Genomic DNA, 21,913 nt, shown 5'->3' with positions numbered 1-21,913 from the left:
GAAACCGGGGTTTTTTATGAGCTAAACCAGTGCATATCAAATGTAGTCTATGTAGATATAATTTAGCCTTTTGTTTTGTTGCTTTCTTCTTGAAAAAAATAAGTCATCCTTTGCGCTATCTCATCTACTAGCATATGTTCGAAGTATCCAGTACTCTTACCAGAGGACACTACCGTAGATTTATCTCGCCATGTGCTGCGCAGGAGGCACTGGCTGTGGGCATACGGAAGTGGTGGACACTGCTGACGTGCAGAAGCGTTAGCTGCTTTGCAGCATAAATAATTTCTGGAGATAAAAATGTGATATTTCAACGAAGAGCCGGTGAGTAATCGCTTGTCTCCGCTTAGAGCAACCGCCAGTCAGCCTGACCAGTGCACGGGGAGCGAGCAGCCGAAATTTGGACCGGCGTAGGTGCTGCCATCCGGTTAAGTGACAGGAAACTAGCATCCCACACAGCTGACTGGCTGCCTGCCCTTGCTATCAATGGCATTTCACCGGTGCCGTCGTCTAATCGCCGTATCGTTAGATATAGATGTGAGCGGGCGATGATCCATGAGTGCAATTCGGATCGTACAAAGATTACTAAACCGCGACAGCACGCCACGTCAGCTGCGAAGCACAGATACATAAATTGGCAACCCTGGTTCAAACAAGCGCTTGCCACGGGCGGTTGCTGGCAAATAAATGAATGAACGTGCGCTGTAGTATTTTGCGAGCATGCTGAATTCAAGGATCGCTTTTAGGAGTCACTGACCCATCATAGTAGCGAAAACATCGCTCCGTTGTGGTTAAATAACTACATAGCGAGCCGGGATGCCACCGCAGTCGTGGCCTAGTGGTCTGGGCGTCCGCCTCGGCTGCGGGAGGTGGTTAGTTCGAAACCCACCGCCGGACACCCACCGGTAAAAATGGGTACAAGCCACCCCCGGCCCGGCGCCCGGCTTCTTCAGGGGTGTTGTGCTTGGAGGAGGCTCCGCAAACCCCGCTGCGCCCCTTCGGGGGCAAACCCAGTTTCGAACAACTCAGCCTGCAAAGGTGGTTCGTGTTTCACTCCCCAGTGAAGAGTTCAGACTCAAGACTCGTACGCTCTAACCAGCGTCAAGTTCAACACTATGGTCCTTCGTCAGAAGCGATTCAGCAGAGCATCATCACTACGGTCATGGGCTAAGGCCGGCTTTTCGGCTGCCCGACTTTGTGAGAAAAAAAAAAAAACTGGGTGTGGCCGTAACAGTGGCGGGGGTTGCGGTCAGGTTGCCCGCGGAGCTTCTTTTTTTTTTGCTCACACACAAAAAAGTTTATCTACCCCGCTCCTGCAAAAAATGTGTACCACGGAGTCAGCGCGAACTCCACATACGTAGCGCAGAACTTCGTTGTATATATTTGATGTCCCACTTGCTTCGCAAGTCACATCCAGGCACTCCGGAACAGCGACCGATTCCCCACCCCGCAAGATTTCTCCGCAGAGGGCGGCGGCCCCTCTTTCTCCAAATGTTTGTACTCGATCAAATTAAATTTCTGACAAACGCTTCAACTCTATGCTGTTATTAATGTAAAGCACAGTGGGGCTGATGGTTCACTTCGTAAACCAGGTCGTTGATTGCACCCCTGTTCATGAGCGTGACTAGCACAATTTAAACACACTACGCGAACTTTTTTAATGCGCAGTTGCTCACTCCTATGTGTACATCTTATAAAGCTGGCCATTTTAATTCAATTCAAATTTTGTATGAATTAACGACACCTAATTTTTATCAGTGCAAAATAAAGAAATATAAAAATAAAACTTAATATTTCAGTTAAGACTTCAAATAAATTATCAATAGCTCGAGTTTGCCTTGTTACCAGCACAAAACCAGAAGCTGTTCCTTCTGGGACCAGTAGATCCAAGCAAAAAGCCAGTTTTGGCCCTACAGAGACCACTCCAACCCACAGCAAACCAGAAAGCGGTTCTGAGACCAGATGAAACCATTAGAAACCAGCAGAATATCCCATTAACAAATTTTCACCTGGGTTCCCCCACTAAAAAAAAAAATCGCCTGGTCACATCCCTAGCCAGTATGTTGTATACTGCCGCACGTTGAGAAATATGCTCGTACAGCCTATAATATCACACAGCAATTGGTGGTTTGAAAATGTCGGATGGGCAATCGAGGTTTTATGATGGGGGCCGCGGGTCCCTTGTCCGGTCTAGGTTGCAATACTTTGTCCTGGCGAGGGTTAATTCTAGTCACTCCCAGTTATAGGCCATTCCACCCTTGCCTTCGCAACATCTAGAGTTGTGCTGTAAACAGGTTGTAAATTTAGCATTAACTAATTGTGATTTGTTTTTACGAGGTTTTCTCTGCCTCTCGTAAATCTTTATTCCCAACAGCACGAAACATTACTTATAAACATTCCAACATGTTGCACAGCTAGATATTGTGTACACTGCACAAAATTATATTGTGTACACGAATTGTTCTGCTAATGTAAAATATTTACGCATAACATTTATGTAACTAAGCGTATAATGCTGAACTTGTGTCCTTAAATGTTGGTGTATAATGTTCTAATTATAAGTGAAATAGCAAAGTGTATGTCAAGTGCACTAGTCGCAGAGGTTTTTCCACTGTACCTACTATAGATAATGTTCCTCAGCTAACAGAATTTACCAACTAAATCTGCTTGCCAGGAGGCGTATACATAATTCCAAAATTTCATTACAGATTTAAACTTTACATGTTCCCAATTCAACACCTAACGCTTTTGGGAAATCTTCATGACTGGGTACGTATATTAATCCATGGCAATAAAAGTTTTCAACAACAACAACAACAACCATGGCAGCACTTACAATGTGATCCTATGAGTTGCATGCATTGCACTCTATACTGCAGTGATCTACTGTTAATGATCAATCTTCTTGAAAATAACTTCTTCACGATCACACAGCATAGATTCTCATCTCCTTCACTAATGATTTCCGTGCTCATCTAGACTTTGCCAACTGGCCGTATATATTTCTCGATATTTCAAAAGCAAAATATTTAACAACGTAAACCATGCACTGCTTCTTCATATGCTTTCTAACATAGAACCTGCAGTGATGATTGGACCCGCGCTTTTATCTTATTACACATTCAGTTTGCGGCCACTAATGACACTGACTCGCCTTTAGCTTGAGAGGACTCCAGTGTCCTGTAAGCTCCTGCATGGGGCAGGCCCTTAATTTATATAAATGGGTATTGCCCACTCACATATTCCTTACAAACTATGTCTATTTGTGGCTGACTGTGTGATATATCGTGAAATAACTAATAACTGAAGAGCTGTTAATTCAGATTGACCTTATTATTTTATTAGCAGTGCGCACTGATATCTGTGACCAGAACCTTCAATGCACTTCCTCATTAGAACAATATTAGGCCACCCTGGTGTAGTACTTGGCCACAACCTTCTATGAACAAACCAATTAACCCTCGGCCCTGAGTCCCCAGCAGCCATGGGGAGCAACTGACCAAGGCGCCGGTGAGACCTGTGGCGCAGTGGAGGGTGCTAAGAATCTCTGGCTCTGAGGTGGCCGGATGAGATAATTAAGACGTTTGCGGCGATAGGGTGGCCGAAGCTGGCACAGGACAGGGTTAATTGGAGAGATATAGGAGATGCCTTTGTCCTGCAGTGGGCTTCAGGCTGATTATGATGATGATGATGATGCCAGTAATGGTATTCTGCACTAACCTGATGTGTCCTACCTATCAGCTTACTAATTAACTTACCATTAGAATCTGTAACATCATATCAACACCTGTGTTTACACACTAAAGGACTCTGACATTTCATGTTGCCGTAACCACCGTCAAAAGGTAAACATCCTGCACAACACTTACCGAAACTATCAAAAATTGGAATAATTTGCCTGCATCACTAGCAAGCATATTTGGCACTGACAACCTTAAAACAGCATTACAAAGCTTTGTTTGAAAACTAAACATTTTGACAGATTTGCCTGTCTGGTTGGGTTTGAAGACTTATAATAAACTCCACATCTCCTCGACTCGGCTCCTTAATTCAACAGGGGTGACTCAGGGCAGTAGCTAGCGTCTTTAAAGGGGCCATGACAGCCTATTTTCACGCATACCTTGCTTATCGCCTTTAATTCCAAACAGGTTAAATTACAATTCCTCCAATTTTCAGTTGATTCTGTGCGGTAAATATTTTTAAAACGATTTTTTTTTTCGTTTCTTTTGCGAACTGCATGCTTGCTGGTCTGGCAAGCACTGATCGCTGACGTCACGAGCGCATACACGCCACGCGTCGTCTGCTGCGAGCTGTTGAGGTGCTTGCATGCACACCGTAGACAGCGGTCGCTCGAAAAAGTTTTTTTTTTAGCCTAGCGAAATAAAATGTATTTCCCGTGTTCTCTTTTGGTAAGCTTTCAACTAAGTACGCGAGCTGAGTGATCCTTGGGAAAGCGGACTTGCTCGTGGCGCCCACTTTTCGATTGTTGAGGAAACAGAAATCGATGGACCCCTGCTTTATTATTTACGCTTAGAAGCATCCTGTTCGTATGTTATGAGTATGGTCTCTTTTGAGCAGTCAAGTGCTCCCGTATGTGAAAAGCGGCACGTGCCATGCATGCCTTCGCCGATGTGCGCCGTGAAAGCCGCGGCGTTTTGTAGCTTAGCTACCAATTTCTTGTCCGCTGTTCATCGGCTCGATAATTAAACTCAAATTATCAAAAGGTGGCACTAGAGTAACCTTGAGGCACGAAAGGAGCAGAGGAAAGTGCCGAGTGCGACGACTTCCACGCTGCATGTACGCGTTTGTAAGTCGAAAGTACAACACATGCAGTATAAGAACAATATTTACATTTAATGTCAAACTGATGTTTACCGTATAACATTATTCGTAAATTTTAATTATATTATAACATTTGAGCACAGCATCAGTACAATATTTAGTTTAAATAAAGCTACTATGATGCAAAATACAGTGGTATTTGTTAATTTTCCGCATTAAAACAACGTTCCAAAGTAACACATGTAACGTTAGTGCAATTTACATAATTTCGCAACATATTATTCTGACGTTCGGTGTTGCCTGTGGCGCTTATGTCATATGGTGGCCTCGCGGTTCGGAAAATACGCGAACGAGCACGCCTTTTTTTTTTTTTAGCGATGTTTATAGCCTCAGGGCATAAAAACTATGAAATGAGAGATGAGTAAGGTGCTTAAATAAATGAAAACAGGTGGGCTGACCTGATGAAATCAAGAAGTGAACGATGATATGGACCCTGTGTCCAGGCAATATAGGAATCCGGATTGCTTCACACAGGCGGTGCTGAAAAAACATCTTATTTGGCCAGATATGAGGGCATGAATTAAATATACGTGTGGTGGTGGTGAAAACTTTATTTGAGTTTAAGACACGCAAGTCCTTGGGCCCCCGCACGGCCCCACTGCACTGAAACGTTCATGTCCCGGAGGCCCATGACGCTGGCAGCCCGGCCTGCGGCCATGGCTTGCTTGGCCGGGTCCTCGGAGCGCAGTAGGGTCTCCCAAGTCCCCCAAGTGGTAAGGTGCTCCAGGCCCCGCGGGGGAGGATCCGCCGGGCAGAGTAAAACGATATGGTTGATAGTGGCTTTGGGGTGCTGGCAGAGGGCACAGGAGGGTTTGTGTGGACTCGGGACGGGGAGAAAGGAGGGAAGTATTGGTGGAGCGGGCCCATGCAATGTGGGAGAGGTAAGGGTAACAGCCGCAGTGGGGGCAACAGGAAGGGAAGAGCCCTTGCAAATATTTTTTAGACAGTCAATAGACTTCTGTCTATAAAGTCTATAGGCTCTCTGTAGACAAACCCTAGAGAACAGTCTATAGGCATTACAAATCCTATACGCAGTCTATAGACGACCTGTAGATTTATGGTCACACACTTTTAGTAGACGTTTGTCTATAGATTACGAATAGACAAAAATGAAATGCGTATCGGAATGCAACAGACTCTGCAAGAAGTCTACAGACTGTCTATAGACCATTTTTGTAAGGGAGGGTAGGGATAAAACGGTGCAGGTATGCGAGGTTCGGGTACACGCCAGCTCGGATGAGGCATGGGTGCGGGGGCAGGCTACAGGAGGTCTGTTACAGGGGATTGGAGTTGACGGCCCGGTCAAGCTGGGTGGGAACGGCGCATCAGCGGCTGAGCTTCATGCAGGCGAAAACTCACCCGAAGGCGATGGCGGCAAGCTGCGAGAGACGCCGGCACATCAGTTCGTCGCCGCCGTAGATAACGTATATGTGCTTAATTTGCTGTAGTGGTGAGGCAGGCCAGCAACATTTAAGCAATGAGAACAGTCTGCTTGTCGGTTACGGGTGGCAAACATTTGCAGCATGCTTCGAGCGGGCGCAGTGCAGGGAGAGATGCGTGCCGAGCCCCGGGTACTGGCGCTCGATCCACCGAGCCGCTGCCCACCGGGTTGTGGGTGGCCTGACAGGCGTGTGTTTATACATACACTGCCCACCCTTTAAGTTGATGCCTGGTCGCGAGAGGTTGCTCGGGAAGAGTAACCTGGGTCTCGCAAATTCCACCGGTGGCAGCACCTGCCAACACACGGAAGTGGAGCACGTACCGCTTAACTGCTGCACAACTGCACCAGGGGTAGTACGAGGACTGCCAGGGATCTTTACGAATATAAAAAGTAGAGAATGACCACTTCTGAATATACGGGCATTAACCCATTATCGCTATCCGAACAACTTGCATTCGTGAACAATATACCCGAACACCGGAACCGGAGTGAAAACAGAAGTGCATGCATGCTATAGCGCAGCTAATTTGCATGCGGCTTAACTTCGCAAATTGACCGCAATTATTTCTTTTACAAATTGACCTTTACATTGCTTTCTCTGAATGTCGCGATTTACGCAAAATGCGTAAGCGTTGTCAATTTTTTCGCTCCTCGCATTTCACTCCTCCTCTAATCCCTTCCCTCCTGCCGTTTCGATGAAGGCGGAATGCAAAACCGCTGTCGGCTAATAACACTGAAGAGCCCCGGAATAGGAAATTGTGTGGTTTAACGTGCCCCGCCGCGGTGGCTCAGTGGTTAGGGCGCTCGACTACTGATCCGGAGTTCCCGGGTTCGAACCCGACCGCGGCGGCTGCGTTTTTATGGAGGAAAAACGCTAAGGCGCCCGTGTGCTGTGCGATGTCAGTGCACGTTAAAGATACCGAGGTGGTAGAAATTATTCCGGAGCCCTCCACTACGGCACCTCATTCTTCTTTTCTTCTTTCACTCCCTCCCTTATCCCTTCCCTTACGGCGCGGTTCAGGTGTCCAACGATATATGAGACAGATACTGCGCCATTTCCTTTCCCCAAAAACCAATTATTATTATTATTATTATTATTATTATTATTATTATTGTTTAACGTCCCGAAGCGGTGAGCGTGTGCTATGAGAGATTGCGCGTATGGTGGGTTCCCGACGGAGTTCTTCAGCGTGCGCTGACATCGCACAGCGCACGGGTGCCCTTTGCGTTTTCCCTTCATCGATCGACACACGGCCGGCGCGGACGGGTTCGAGCCCGGGTACTCCGGCCACGTAGTCTTGCTCCGTGACTCCGGCTCGGTAGCCGAGCGCAGTAACCACTGAGCCACCGCGGCGGGTCGCCAAAGCGGGAGAATGGGAAGAATTGAGCTCCTTGGCCTGGCACCTCACCCCGCTGCGGGTAGGAGGAGGAAAGGGGGGGGGGGACGTTTATTACCGTTTCCCTTTCCCACTTCTTCCCGCCAGGCCCAAAAATTGGCCCAGGTGCTCGACTACTGATCCGAAGTTCCCGGGTTCGAACCCGACCGTGGCGGCTGCGTTTTTATGGAGGAAAAACGCTAAGGCGCCCGTGTGCTGTGCGATGTCAGTGCACTTTAAAGATCCCAAGGTGGTCGAAATTATTCCGGAGCCCTCCACTACGGCACGTATTCCTTCCTTCCTTCTTTCATCTCTCCTTTATCCCTTTCCTTACGGCGCGGTTCAGGTGTCCAACGATACATGATACAGGTACTGCGCCATTTCCTTTCTCCCAAAGAACAATTATTATTATCATTACTCCTCCCAACCCTCCCCTACGATCCAGCGCCCGTCTTCCTCAGGTGTGCATGGTTGGAAAAGGCTCTCTAATAACCCCCCCCCCCCCCCCCCCCCAACGGAGGCAAACTCCGTTTCGAACGACTGCGTGTCACATATATAATAAAGAGGCTAAAATAAAATTATGAGGAAAGAGGTGTGAAGAAGACGGCGTGGATTAACCGAAGAATAAAGAAGAAGAAGCGTTCGGTGAGGTGGAGAGAGATGATTGGTGGAGAAGAGAAGACGACGACAAGGCTTACGTGGACTAACGCCAAGGCTATAAAAGGGCGAGGGAGAGCGAGGCATGGGGGGAAAAAACAGAGAAGCGGAGGCTTCGGAGGGTCAGGGACGCATTACTTCTCTTTGTCACGGATCTCCCCGAATAACACTCGGACCGGAAGAATGGACTAGGCGACAGGTGTACCCACACAAACGCACTTTAATACACCCTACGTAACACACACACTAGAACACAAAACTAACACAAAGCACAAAGACTATAAATACACACGACCCGGGAACACTGCTGTATACCAGCGTCTACTGCTAGCGTCCTAATGTTAGTGGTCGGCGTTCGTGCTCACGTACGGTTGGTTCGGTGCGGCTGCGGCGTTGTATGGATCCAGTAGCCGGCTTCGAGGTGGCGTTCGACGTGCTTGGGCTGGCGTCGTTTGCTGCGTCGTATATACGCTCCCGATCCAAGCGCCCGTGGAGATGATGCCGGTGTTGTTGGCGTTGGGGGCACCACCCAGATGGGTGGAAACAGCGCTGGAGACACCCCTGGCCGTAGCAGGTGGCAGCGTCCTCCGTTGACTCCCCGGAACGGGCTCAGGCACGGCAGGAGGTCCGCGATGCAAAGCCGTAGTACGCGAGCTGATCACCGGAGCAGTAGCCGTGTCCCCCCCCCCCCCCCATTCCCCCCGTGCCTCGCTCTCCCTCGCCCTTTTATAGCCTTGGCGTTAGTCCACGTAAGCCATGTCGTCGTCTTCTCCTTCTTCTCTTCTCCACCAATAATCTCTCTCCACCTCACCGAATGCTTCTTCTACTTCTTTATTCTCCGGTTAATCCACGTCTTCTTCACACCTCTTTCCTCATTATTTTATTTTAGCCTCCTTATTATATGTGACACTGCGCAATGCTGCAGCTGCAGAAAAGTCATTCCTCCTGTGGATCCGCTCGCACCACGGGAAAGAAACCCGCCGCGGTGGCTCAGTGGTTAGGGCGCTCGACTACTGATCCGGAGTTCCCGGGTTCGAACCCGACCGCGGCGGCTGAGTTTTTATGGAGGAAAAACGCTAAGACGCCCGTGTGCTGTGCGATGTCAGTGCACGTTAAAGATCCCCAGGTGGTCGAAATTATTCCGGAGCCCTCCACTACGGCACCTCCTTCTTCCTTTCTTCTTTCGATCCCTCCCTTATCCCTTCCCGTACGGCGCGGTTCAGGTGTCCAACGATATATGAGACAGATACTGCGCCATTTCCTTTCCCTAAAAACCAATTATTATTATTATTATCACGGGAAAGAAAACCTTGGTGCTGACTTAACAGTGGCCGGGATTGGTGCATGCACGGCGCATCCTTATGTTACACCGCAAGTTTTAGACAATATATATATATATATATATATATATATATATATATATATATATATATATATATATATATATATATATATATATATATATATATATATATATATATATATATATATATATATATATATATATATATATATATATATATATATATATATATATATATATATATATATATATATATATATATATATATATATAAGCACGCACGAAAAATTTATAATAAAAGCTTGTAAGAGTGCTCAGTTCGGAAAGCCATGTTTATCGGGCGAGGTCCCATTGAAGGTCCGCAAACGCCATGCGGGATGGCGCATATCCTGTTCACATCTTTGTTTATACAAATGTCTTCTAATAATTTCTTAAGTTGCATGCCGTTGACACGACGCCTGCCACTGCGAGGCGTAGTGCTGGTAACGGACGAAACTTGCAACGCTATACCCGTACTGCCGCCCACAAATATGGCACGAATGCTCAATCTCATGACTTGCAACTTACAGCCATGGATGTTTACAGCGCGCGCTTACACCGCGGGCGGCTTTGGGGCCGCTGCGCCATGTGAGGCAGATGGCGCGACTAGATTAGGTCAACGCCGCGCATGCGCAGAAAGCTGGTGACTTCTCTTTGCAGGGTGCATTAGCGTTAGTATTTCTAGGGACCATTTTAAGCTCCACGACGCTAAACCGGAAGCTCTCATATGTTAAGTGTTAACTCTCTAGTACCTGTAAGACAAAAATGTTCCGGTTCAACATGCGTTATTTTTTACATCACATAACACAACGCAGTCTGTATGGGCGCTTAAAGCGCGGATATAGTCAATAAAAAGCGGATACAGTCAATATACACGATGCATTATCCTTCTTGCGTCATTGACATTTTCTTTAAGACATAAGGATGTGACATCCAACCATGAAAAGGTGAGTGACAGGCACTAGTTGGCCACCAGGGCACGGCGAGCGAGCAAACCAAACGAAGTTGCAATTTTTGTTAGGGCAGGTGCTGCCATCTAGTGATTGGCCAGAAAACTACCGGCGCGGATAGCTTGGGCCCGCGGGAGCTTTCTTGGTGGTTACGTGACACGAAGGGACGTGTGAATGGATGAATGAAAACTCATGCGGCTTTTTGTGAGAATGTGCAACACGAAACGCGTCAGCAGTTGTCGAAAAACACCTCATTAACAATAACCCAGCTTCATTGCAGTTAAATAACCATGGGAAACGCCTGAGGACTTCACCGCAGTCGTGGCCTAGTGGCTTGGGCGTCCGCCTCGGCTGCGGAAGGTGGTTGGTTCGAAACCCACCGCCGGCCACCCACCGGCAAAAATGGGTACAGGCCACCCCCGGCCCGGCGCCCGGCTTCCTCAGGGGTGTGTGCTTGGAAGAGGCTCCGCAAACCCCGCTGCACCCCACGGGGTGCAAAACCAGTTTCGAACACTCAGCCTGCAAAGGTGGTTCGTGATTCAGATGAGACAATGAGTTGATCTTGATGAAGCTGATGAAGTTGAGATGACCTCGAACTAGCAAGTTCACCAGATGACAATGTGCTTGAGAATTCTGTTCACATGCTGCGCCATCAAAAAAAGAAAACCTGGGTGTGGCCGTAACAGTGGCGGGGGTTGCGGTCAGATCACCCGCGGAGCTTCTTTTGCTTTTTCTTTTTTGAAGTGGTATACTATTATGCTTCTTTAGCATGCGTCGCGCAGGAGCCATTCATTGCAACTCATCTTGTTCAGCGCTGAATATTGCTTATACATGCCGTTCACTACTACAGAGAGATCGAATATATGTGGTTCAGGAGGGAAAGGCTTACAGCGCGCAGTGGTCGAGTCACCTGGCCGCAACTGCGTCAGGTGTTGGAGAGGTAGATTAGGATTAAAACAGAGGATTAGGATTGAAACAGCAATTGAATGGATTTGAACGCCTTCGCTGGGAACAGGCGCGAGAGCGTGTAGCATGGTGCAGATCTTTAGGACGGGAGTAGCCGTGGACCCACAGCGACGTCCGCCGTGCCGTTAATGAAGAGCATCCGGGTTTGTCGGACGTTTCTTTAGACAGACTTAAAAACTAAACGGAAATGGCCCAGAATTGAATTTTGAATGAAGCCGGCGGTAATAGACCGCGCACTGCTTGAAATTTCGATCGCCACTGTGATGTATGGCATAGTTCTTCTAGCACCGTGGCCGTAGTAGAGCGAAATGTTGCCCAAGTTTTTGAGGGCGTAGAAACAATTTTGCGCTTTGAGTAACAGCATGCCGGAAAGCTCAAAATTCACGCAGCGTGTATCTTCATCGCGAAGACTAAAAAAATTCCCCGCCTCAACCGCTGCGTCGTTTGCAGTGAAATTGCGCGCAGAGATATGGTGTCGCGGTAACTTTTGTCTCGTAGTAAGTTTGACCACGGCGGTCTGGTTTGACAACTGTACGTGGTTGCTGTAGCCGCGCATGAAGCAACCCGAAACAGTGTGCGCCGGGAATGAGGACCCAAAGGCCGCCAACGACATTTTGTCCAAGTGGAGCTGGTGGCGCCATCTGTTGTCTGCGACAGAATGCACCGTGACGAGATAGACGCCGAGGCGTGCGGGTCCTTCGATGCGCCACTGCTGCCCATCGGCGGCAACTTGGAGATGGCGGCTAGTTCACTGATCCCTGCTCAGACGATTATGACTTTTCATCACGCGCGGCGGAATCAGGTAGGCACCATTGTTAGACTTAATATATGTTACCGCAATACCCAAGCTCTGTGCTCTGTTTCACTGCAAATGAGCCAGCGGTCGAGAGGCAGCAAAAAATTTTAAGTATTCATGATAAAGATGCGCAATACTATATATTGCGTTGAATGGTACGACGAAACAGCAGCGCATGTGTCTGTTTCCTCTTCGGTCCCGTCCGTCAGCGCTGTTTCGTCGTACCGTTCAACATGAACCAATTAAACCAGCCCGACTCAGCCCTCTCCTTATATACCGCGTGTTCCCCATTTATCTGTCTGGGAGAGAGAGAGAGAGAACAACTTTATTGAAAATGCCTGCAGAATCGGTTAGACTCCCTCCACGCAGGGAGGACGAGCTTTTACCGCGACGCGGAAACTACGTCAGTCTCGTGCGTTGTGCTCCTCGTTGAAAAAAAAAAAAAAATCTCCTGCGTGAACTACTGGCCTAATTGGGCGCAACCATCAACCACAAGGTAGCTTATCTGCGTTTTTGATAAATAATTTAACAAGGAACTTGCCTAAATGTCTGGAATCGCCGAAAAACTGCAGTCGGTTGCAGCAGAATTTTGCCGCGGCGAGCGGAGCAGCCGATTTGAGAGGCTGCGCCATCTGGGGAACTGCGAGACCTACGCCACCTGGACAAAAACGGGGGCCCAATTACCTACGCGTCCTAAACTCCCCTGGGTCTAATAAGTTTCCACCGCTACTAAGTATTTTTGGTTACTTCGCTTGTTTCCATTGTGATTCACAGATTTTACGCAACACAATCAGCACCATCTGTCCCGTCAGACCGGAAATATAGCTATAAAAGGCCCTTGGAAGAGGTTGGACGTCACCGCAGTCGTGGCCTTGTGTTTGAGTGCTCGCCTCGGCTACGGGAGGTCGTGGGTTCGATTCCCGCGGCCGCCGGTCCACCCAGCCGGTTAATCGAATGGGAACAGGCGGTCCCCCGGCCCAGTGCTCGGCTCTCCAGGGGTGCACCGCGTGGGAAGGGCAGCCTGCGCCTCAAAATTCCCGTCGAATGTGGGCAAAACACGACTCCCCGAAGTCCGTTTGCAACACTCGCACCTTGTGCCAGTTACAAAACCTACGACGTTCATGAAACGTTCACCTTCAAAGCCTCACGAGATGTGCACTGCACTCTCCGCTCACGTACGAGAGCCCTTGGAGCAAAGTGCAGCGGTATTTGCTCACTACCGTTGTGACTGGCTCGCACGCATCGGCAGGTGTGCATGACGGGTTGCACACCAAAGAGGCGCCCTTTTTTTTTTTTTTTTCGGCGTGCAGTGTCTGTTGTTATGCAGTCATCAGCGGAATTATACCGTGCCACTAAAAAAAAAAAGAACAAACACTCCCGGAAGTAGCTTAAAACCATGCTAAGGGTGTATGAACATTTGCGTGCAGCTTCGGGCTTCTTCATAGTCCTGCCACGTTCCAGTGTGGCGTCTTCTTCATAGCATATAATGGATGGCATATAATGGATGGATCTGGATCAGTGCCATACCCACAAAAACACGCAGTTTTGTAGTTTTCAACCAACGGGTAGGAATAATTAGGACGGGCAGGCAACTGCACATATGATGTATGCACTGTATGCACTGTAAGGGGGCGGAGGATTTTTCAAGCCGCAAATGTACGGCTTTTCCCTCCGCCTCCTTCCACTTCTTTGTGGAGAATAAAACTTGTATGTATGTATGTATGTATGTATGTATGTATGTATGTATGTATGTTCGCTGTTGTCCCGGACGCTATGTCAGTGAAACAAGAGAGGAAGAGGTGCCGTAGTGAAAGGAAAAGGAACCAAGTAACCCCCATCTTACAGATGAAACGCATTCGGCGTTCGCGAGTGTTTTTCACTCGGCTGGTGTTGCCAAGAGTGGACAGACATTGCATGAGATTACTTGATTTATTTGTCGATGTAGGAGGCTTCTTGTGGTTAGAAGTCGTGATGTCAGCTGTCGCGTCTTCGGGACGGCGGAGGCGTTTTCTCTCCTTTTTTTTTTTTTTTTCCTAGTTCAGCATCAATTCACTAGCGCATAGTAGGACTCGCAGGCTTTGTCGAAATGTTGATGTTCACCTGCGTTGCCCTCTGGTGCGATGTGCCCTAGGTATGGATCCGGGCTGCTATCGCCATCTGCAGATCAAAAAAAGAACTCAGAGAAACCTGTTTTAGAGCCTTTCTGCTAGAGAGCAACACCACGGCCGCTCAATGGCAACGCACTTGAGCGGCCGTGGCAACACCAATCCACTAAGTAGAAACGACGGCTCCATGTACTGTACGCAGCTCTTTATATAACTCTTGTCTGATCTATTTGATCTCTTTCTTTATCGAATGTCAGTTGCGAAACAATTGTGAGAGAACCGGCACTGACACTTCACTGACTTCAAGCGGACGCTTGCCGATTGTGTCAGAGGGGCGATGATTTTCTTTCAACAGTGCTTGTTTCAGCGCTTTCGCGCAGAATAATAATAATAATTGGTTTTTTGGGGGAAAGGAAATGGCGCAGTATCTGTCTCATATATCGTTGGACACCTGAACCGCGCCGTACGGGAAGGGATAAGGGAGGGAGTGAAAGAAGAAAGGAAGAAATAGGTGCCGTAGTGGAGGGCTTCGGATTAATTTCGACCACCTGGGGATCTTTAACGTGCACTGACATCGCACAGCACACGGGCGCCTTAGCGTTTTTCCTCCATAAAAACGCAGCCGCCGCGGTCGGGTTCGAACCCGGGAACTCCGGCTCAGTAGTCGAGCGCCCTAACCACTGAGCGCAGACGCTCGCCGATTTAAGTCAGAAGGGCGATGATTTTCTTTCAGCAGTGCTTGTTTCAGCGCCTTCGCGCATTTAACGAGAGCAGTAATAGTAATAATAATCATGTGCCGTAAACGATCGAGACGTCATCTGAAGGGATAGTAGTACGTCTCTCCATTAAAAACTAGTGCTCTAAAATCTGCTGCAGTACAATGATTTCGCTGATATTTTCGCTTAATCGGTGCACCTGGCGGCAGCGCCTGAAGAGTCTGCTGCCCACAGTACTCAACGAAGCAGGATGCCGAGGCTCTGCTCGGCTCAAGGCTGTGAGAACGGCGCGTTCGGCGGAGACACACCCTGTCACTCTTTTCCAAAGGATGCCAAACTACGTCGGATATGGATGCTTGCTGCTCAACCATCGCGACCAACGTGGGCACCTGCCGAGCGCGATTTTCTTTGCTCCGACCATTTCGTCGATAACGACTATGAAACAAGTCTCGCTCTGCTGCGGAGCCTCGGCATGTCCCTCAAACGACAGCGCCTGAAGCCTGACGCTGTGCCGTCCGTGTTCTCGAGAAAACGCAAGGTAGAAAGGACCAGCGGTGCTTTTGAAAAGAGGAGACGGAAGGAGGTGCGTACGTATGTAGTTTCTTAGAAATTAATAAAGGAAAGAACTGCTTGCGGGTGTTCATTCTGTGCCGTGTAAAACAGAAGCCAATCTCACCGCGTACCTTGCGGCACGTTGTGTAGATCCTCGAGTGGTGTGCTTCGGAGCAAATCAAGTGCAAGCTTATCGCAGCTGCTTTGCTGGGCGTAATTAAGGCACTTGATTATCATGTCTATTCGGCTGCGCTTGAGTGCGAATATTGACTTTGAAAGTCAGTACCTGCTCTAGAAACGATTTATTTCCTCTATACAGCACCACTCCAGTGCTTAGACAAGTGTTATCGGGTGTGAACAGCAACTGTTGGAGTTTTAGCACCTTGGTACCTTACGGCCAATGCTGTCATGCTTTGCCGTAGCTGCCGTTACCGTACAATCGGCAGCATGCTTAACACAAACTCTAATTGCGCATCCTGCACTGATATTACAGCCCCTGGGCGCTGAGTCCAAAACCATGCCACACGGTGTGTTCGCGGCGGTTGGAGCAAGCTCGTGCTCTGCTTCCACCCTAGTATTGTCTTAGACCCAACAGCTGGTGCCCAACGGCGCTAATGCCACTGGAAGACACGCGCTTGAGCGTTAATGTTAAGTGTGCTGATGATGGTATATGCTTGCCAAGCCCAATTAGCCGTACAGTCGTAGTTACCGTAGCATGCGTATTTACCGTACAATAGTGACAAAACTTTGGTCAGCTTAGCGGGAAAGTGCAGCGAGAGCTTAAAAGGGATCAAATCATAACTCCTGTCACTTGCGATGTACTATCGTGCTTGGTAGGACTTGCAACAAGCATCAGGTGTTGCGAGCTCACATTATGAAGCCATGCGAGTCGGGCACTACTCCCAAGTTCTGTACATAGATGCCGAGCAGTGTGCCCACATACTTGGTGCTGCGCAGCGTGTTTAATTCATTTTGCTATCTAGTGGAAGGCAGGAAAACGTAGCCACCAGAAAATTTTAAGTCATACTGAGTGCGACTGTGCGTTTATTTTACTGACTATAAGATTTCAGGGTCTGAAATATATGAACCACCATTGCGCAAATTACTGCCACCCGAGTGAGATTGTTTTGCCAAATGTTGGAAATGATTAGTCTTTATCTGGCTCTTTTTTTGCTGATATGCTTTCAACGTTTACGCTAGTTGCAAATAGGGTGGTAAAGGCATGCATGTGTTTTCTGCTCTCACAGAAACTTTCTGACGGCTCATGCTTTTTTGCGATGCAGATCGTTCAGCAGCTCTTGAAGGAGGACATGCAAAAAAACAGTGAAAGAAGCAACAGAGCATGCTGCCTGCCTCAGTGATGTTCCCAGCTGAGACAACAGGAGATTGTGGAGCTGAAGAGGAAGTGGAATGTGAACAATTTGAGCACATGGATGGGATGCAAGACAGATGTAGAGAAGAAAAAAATTATTATAAGCCACCTGTATGCCTGCAAGATACTTCAGCAGGTATGGCCTATGTTTCAATCAAAATGTGCAGTATGTGCCAGTGCCAAAATATGCATTTCTCTGCTACCATGTATTTGTGTGTCATGTAACCTATAGGTCCTTCATTCATCTTTGGAACAGCATTTGTCGTCTTCTTGCTTGCACTAAAGCCGACACATATGCGACTCATGCAAGCACCATCAACACTGTGCCTGTTGGTGGTGTTTTTTGAACCAAGGAAAAGGAGCAGCGCAAAAGCATGCAACCACGCAAGAAGAAAGGACGACACAAGCGCTGACTAACAACGACAAAGAAAAGGAGCAGCGCAAAAGCATGCAACCACACAAGAAGAAAGGACAAGACACAAGCGCTGACTAACTATAGTCAGCGCTTGTGTTTTGTCCTTTCTTCTTGTGGGGTTGCATGATTTTGTGCTGTTCCTTTTCCTTGGTTCGAAATGCACCAACTAGCCCAAAAAGAAGTTTTACTGGTGTTGCTTGACTTCATTAGGAAGGTGGGCTCTGAATCAACATTCCATAAACATCACGACAAGCTTTGTGTGTCGCAGGAACAGCAAGTTGCATACCACGCCCAGAATTGCAGGCAGATTTGGCAGTCCAAACATCAATGATTTGTCGGAGCCAGGGTATGTGTCGATTAAACTGTGTGCCTTCTGCATGGTATAAAACTGGTTACCTCCACCAATTCCCGACACTGCTGGTTGTTTTGTGCCAAGCTGTCTGTAATAAAAAAAAAGGAGACTGAGATATAACAAAAGGACCACAGCTTATGTCTAAAATCGAACAGAGAAACATATATATAAAGAAAAGCGTCATGGCATGAGTCAGTTTTGAGGGTAAAGTCTCACAATAACTCTGGATACTGTTCTAGTCAACCAGTGCAGCAATTATTAGCCATGGGCTGTACTTCTGCATAATGTTTGTGCTTTGTATCAGCTGTAGATAGCAACACAGGATATTTTTCCTTGCTTGTTTTCAACTAATTCATGTTTTACTTTTCGAACAGTTTACCAAACTACTAAGAGTTCAGCCTTAAGTAAATATGGAAAGACTAGGTCACTACATTTTTATGTTTTGGGCTGTTTTTTTACTTTTAGTTTCAAATTATTTTCAGCTGTGCAGGCTGCTGTCATTACACAGTCACGAGGTGTACAGGCGTACTGTTTTGAAATTCCATGGGGTTCCTCACCAATTACATTGTGCCCTGATGTCCATTGAAACATCTGTCGAAGATGATGGGAGACAAAAGAGTGATGCGACCTACAGTCTTTCAACTTACAGCAGCCTAAGGTATGCTCAAATGGAGATAACGGCGCACAGCACTGGCATAACTCAATGTTTCAGATGGCTATATTGAAGAACCTCTGCCCTTCACAAAGAAAGTTCACCGTGTTTAAATCTCCTCTAGACGAGCTTTTTAAAGTGCCCACTGTGTGCAGAAAAATGCACTTATGTCAACAAAGCAGTAAGTGACGCACTACTTTGGGTCGAATGCATTTGTTGCATTAGCCATGCTTTTAGTTAGGCAAATCAACCATTGAACCAAAGAAAAGCAGCTGGAAACGTATTGCTGCCAGCAGCAGCACTTTTTTCTGGCTGCAACATTGCTCAGTTGCTTAGAGCATTGAAAAGCGTCAGAATAGTATGTGGCAGCTATTGTCCATACAGATTCAAAAATGCTATGTTGTGCAGCAATCACGAAGGCATGTGGAATGATACTCTGCTTCTTTATGTTTGTTGAACTTTGAGTTCTATTGGGCAATATGTTATTTTTTGCATGCAGGCATCGATGAAGCATCAAAGCGACTTTTTTGAAAAGTTGCTGGCCAGCCACTTCATGTCGCAGGAGATGACAGGGCTGACTCACCTGGCCATTCTGCCAAATATGGAACATAATTCGTTGTCGACATGAACCGCAACAAAGTTCTGCACGTTGAAACGGTGCAGGTATTAATGTTTTAGTGTAAAGAATGTGTGGGAGATTATACTTCATTTTGCCACCTTTGTACAATGTAGCTCAAGTAACTATGTGCACATTTCTTCATTTTACAGTCAGATCAAATGAAAAACAACGGCCACATGGAACCTGAGGGGATGTAAAGAGTACTGCTAACATGAGGCAAATGGCTTGATTGTCAACATGCTTCGCACAGATCACCACCCCCAAGTTGCGATCTGTGAGATGATGTATACACATACACACATAGAGCAACACACTTGCGGCATTGCTTAGTTATTCCTCCATCTTTGGCAGGCTACATTGATGAACTTTTGGAAAATTTTGTAAAACAGTGGCTCTTACAAGGAAGCGATGCAACAAGCCAGTGTGGAAGTGCCACCACCTCTGCCATGTTTGAGTGTGTTGACAAAGGCTCCCATAGCCACACACGAAAGGTGTTTCAATGTTTAGGCAAACTACGTTTGAGTGCTGCGGCGATTCATCATGCACTTGCTAAATGTATGATGTACAGTAGATGCATATTTTATAGTTTGCAGTTGATTTATGAAATAATGATCAAGGTTTCTGATTAAGGGCTGCTTTTATTGGCAATACATTATGAGCACGTCCCAAAGTAAAAAGCCTTGCAGACATCGTATTACTGAGTAATGAAAAGACATGAGACAACAAATAGCTGGAAATAATGAAGAGAAAAGTGCATGAATAAATACACCACAAAAGGATGCAAACTAAAGGTAAACATAACAAAACTGAAATGGTTACACAAAGCCTACAATGTAAACAAATTTGCTATATCAAGGAATGAACAGCAACAAATGTGGTCTCAGCATACAACACCAGGTAATAAGTAATTTAAGTGCACAGGAATAAATAGAAAAAAAAGTGCTGCAAACCTGTTTTACTGCAGTTTTAAATAATGGAGGGGAGTGCTTTGATCCCAGGTTGGTATATTTGCAAATAATTAGCATCTGCTTGCCAGAGTTAGTTGCCATAGTATTTAGTGGGTAAAAATATATCATTCCCTGAAACATACATTTTTAATAAGCTATACAGGCCTCAACGGGTTTTGCCTCATTATTTTTTAAACACGAGACAATACATTCGTGAAAGACAAAGTTAATTTGTCAGCCTTTTTATTGGTGTTTTGTTTGTTAGTCAAAATAGCCTTTAAAATACCCCTCTGCTGATGGGAAGTGCTGTCTAATGCAGTACACTACACAGCTTGAAACCGTGACCCTGTTCCTTCTTCTTGGCCTGCATTGTAACTACCGTGTGAACTGCCTGTAGGCCGCATACCTGCACTGTCTGAGAAATAAAGCAACAGTTTGCGTAATAATATTTTCTTGATGGGATGTCCTATAATAATTAGCGGTGTTTGCTGCATTCGTGGTTCCCTTGGCTATATCATTGGTATTTACCCATGCAGTTCCCAGTGACCAAGGTTGAATGGGCAAGAGTATTTCGATTTCAGGTAATCGAGGTCCAGTACGGCCTGGCTGAGGCAATACAGCGGTAACAATGGATGTTGCGTGATGCACACAGTTTTCAGCAGTGGTTTGTACTTTTAGTTGCTCTTTACAGAAATTTTTTTTTCTGTGGTCGTTTTTCCGCAACGATCGCCACATAGTCACCTGTCGAAGGATTCAAATGTAGTTATTAGACTAGCTACTACAAAAAAAAAACAGCAAAGTAATAGCAGCAGTGTTTATTTCAAAGTAACATTCCTGGTCTACTGACTTTAGCCATGAACCTATGGCGATGTCCGCCATACCTTTAACTGAGTACATCGGGTGTTCCTTGGACCCTTAAAAAAAAACTCAAATGATGCGGAACTGAATTTTGGATGAACTCCAAATTGTTTGAAATTTCCCTGCTGTAGCCACGTTTCGATCAATGCAGGCGAAATGTAAAATGAGCACGGGGGCTAGTTGTTGATTCACATAGGATTTAGATATACTTTGGCTTCGCTAAAATAATCGGCAAAGCGGCACGCTATACCTCGGACTAGCCGTTCGATGCTGCGCTGATTGTGCTGCAAGCCACGCGCTCCGTGCGGAAATTTCCATCACTTCAGTCAATTGATACCTTCAAAGCTGTTCGCGATGTATGCCGTATCAGTTGATACCTTCAAAGCTGTTTGCGATGTATGCCGTATCAACTGACTCGACGACGAAAGCACTATGTCATGAGACATGCAGCCGTGATAATTCGCATGCAGGACCATTTTAAAGTATACGCTCAGCCCAGAAACTTGTGTTGATGGAGGCGAGATCCCGGTGGAAGGTCGAGAAACGCATCGCGAGATCGCGCATATCTTTTCCACATGTTTCCTTGCACCTTTAGATCAAATGCCTTGTAAGCCCATCATGGCGAGGCGCGAACTTGATATGATTCCTTGCACCGCCCGCAAATTTGGCGCGAATGCTCAAGCACGTGACTTCTGACTTGTAAAACGTATTTCTCTCTCTCTCTCTCTCTCTCACGCTAGCGCCGCAATAGTGTTCTAGAAGGCTTTCTAGAACAGCGTACCGACAGGCAGGTTTGGCTGCGCCCCCCTCCCTCCCCCCTCCTAGGCCTTGGCATCGATGGGGGCCAGGATACCTTTTCTGTTGGACAATAAAAGTTTTGAATGCAAAATTGGGGCCGCAACGCCGCGGAAAGCAGACGATGCGCGCTAGCTGCGTCTCAAAATCTGTCTCCCCGTCG

The 21,913-nt window shown here is 46.9% G+C and overlaps 1 long non-coding RNA gene across 8 annotated transcripts; it reads left to right on the top strand.

Annotated features, from left to right (window-relative positions):
- Nucleotides 1–174: 174 nt before the first annotated feature.
- LOC144100852 (uncharacterized) lies at nt 175–21,035 on the top strand. 8 transcript variants are annotated; one of them, XR_013307871.1, is made up of 8 exons: nt 181–321; nt 2,706–2,766; nt 10,886–12,373; nt 17,024–17,248; nt 17,796–17,873; nt 18,362–18,537; nt 18,592–18,712; nt 19,031–19,251. It is a non-coding gene; the product is annotated as an uncharacterized LOC144100852 (long non-coding RNA). The 8 variants fall into 8 exon arrangements; XR_013307866.1 differs by lacking the exons at nt 10,886–12,373; nt 18,592–18,712 and having other exon boundaries at nt 175–321; XR_013307872.1 differs by lacking the exons at nt 181–321; nt 2,706–2,766; nt 10,886–12,373; nt 18,592–18,712 and adding exons at nt 14,673–15,771; nt 19,300–21,035 and having other exon boundaries at nt 19,031–19,194.
- Nucleotides 21,036–21,913: the final 878 nt, after the last annotated feature.

Source organism: Amblyomma americanum, chromosome 8, assembly GCF_052857255.1.
Source record: "Amblyomma americanum isolate KBUSLIRL-KWMA chromosome 8, ASM5285725v1, whole genome shotgun sequence".
In the NCBI taxonomy this organism is placed as follows: Eukaryota; Metazoa; Arthropoda; class Arachnida; order Ixodida; family Ixodidae; genus Amblyomma; species Amblyomma americanum.
This window is presented reverse-complemented; position numbering and strand designations above follow the sequence as displayed.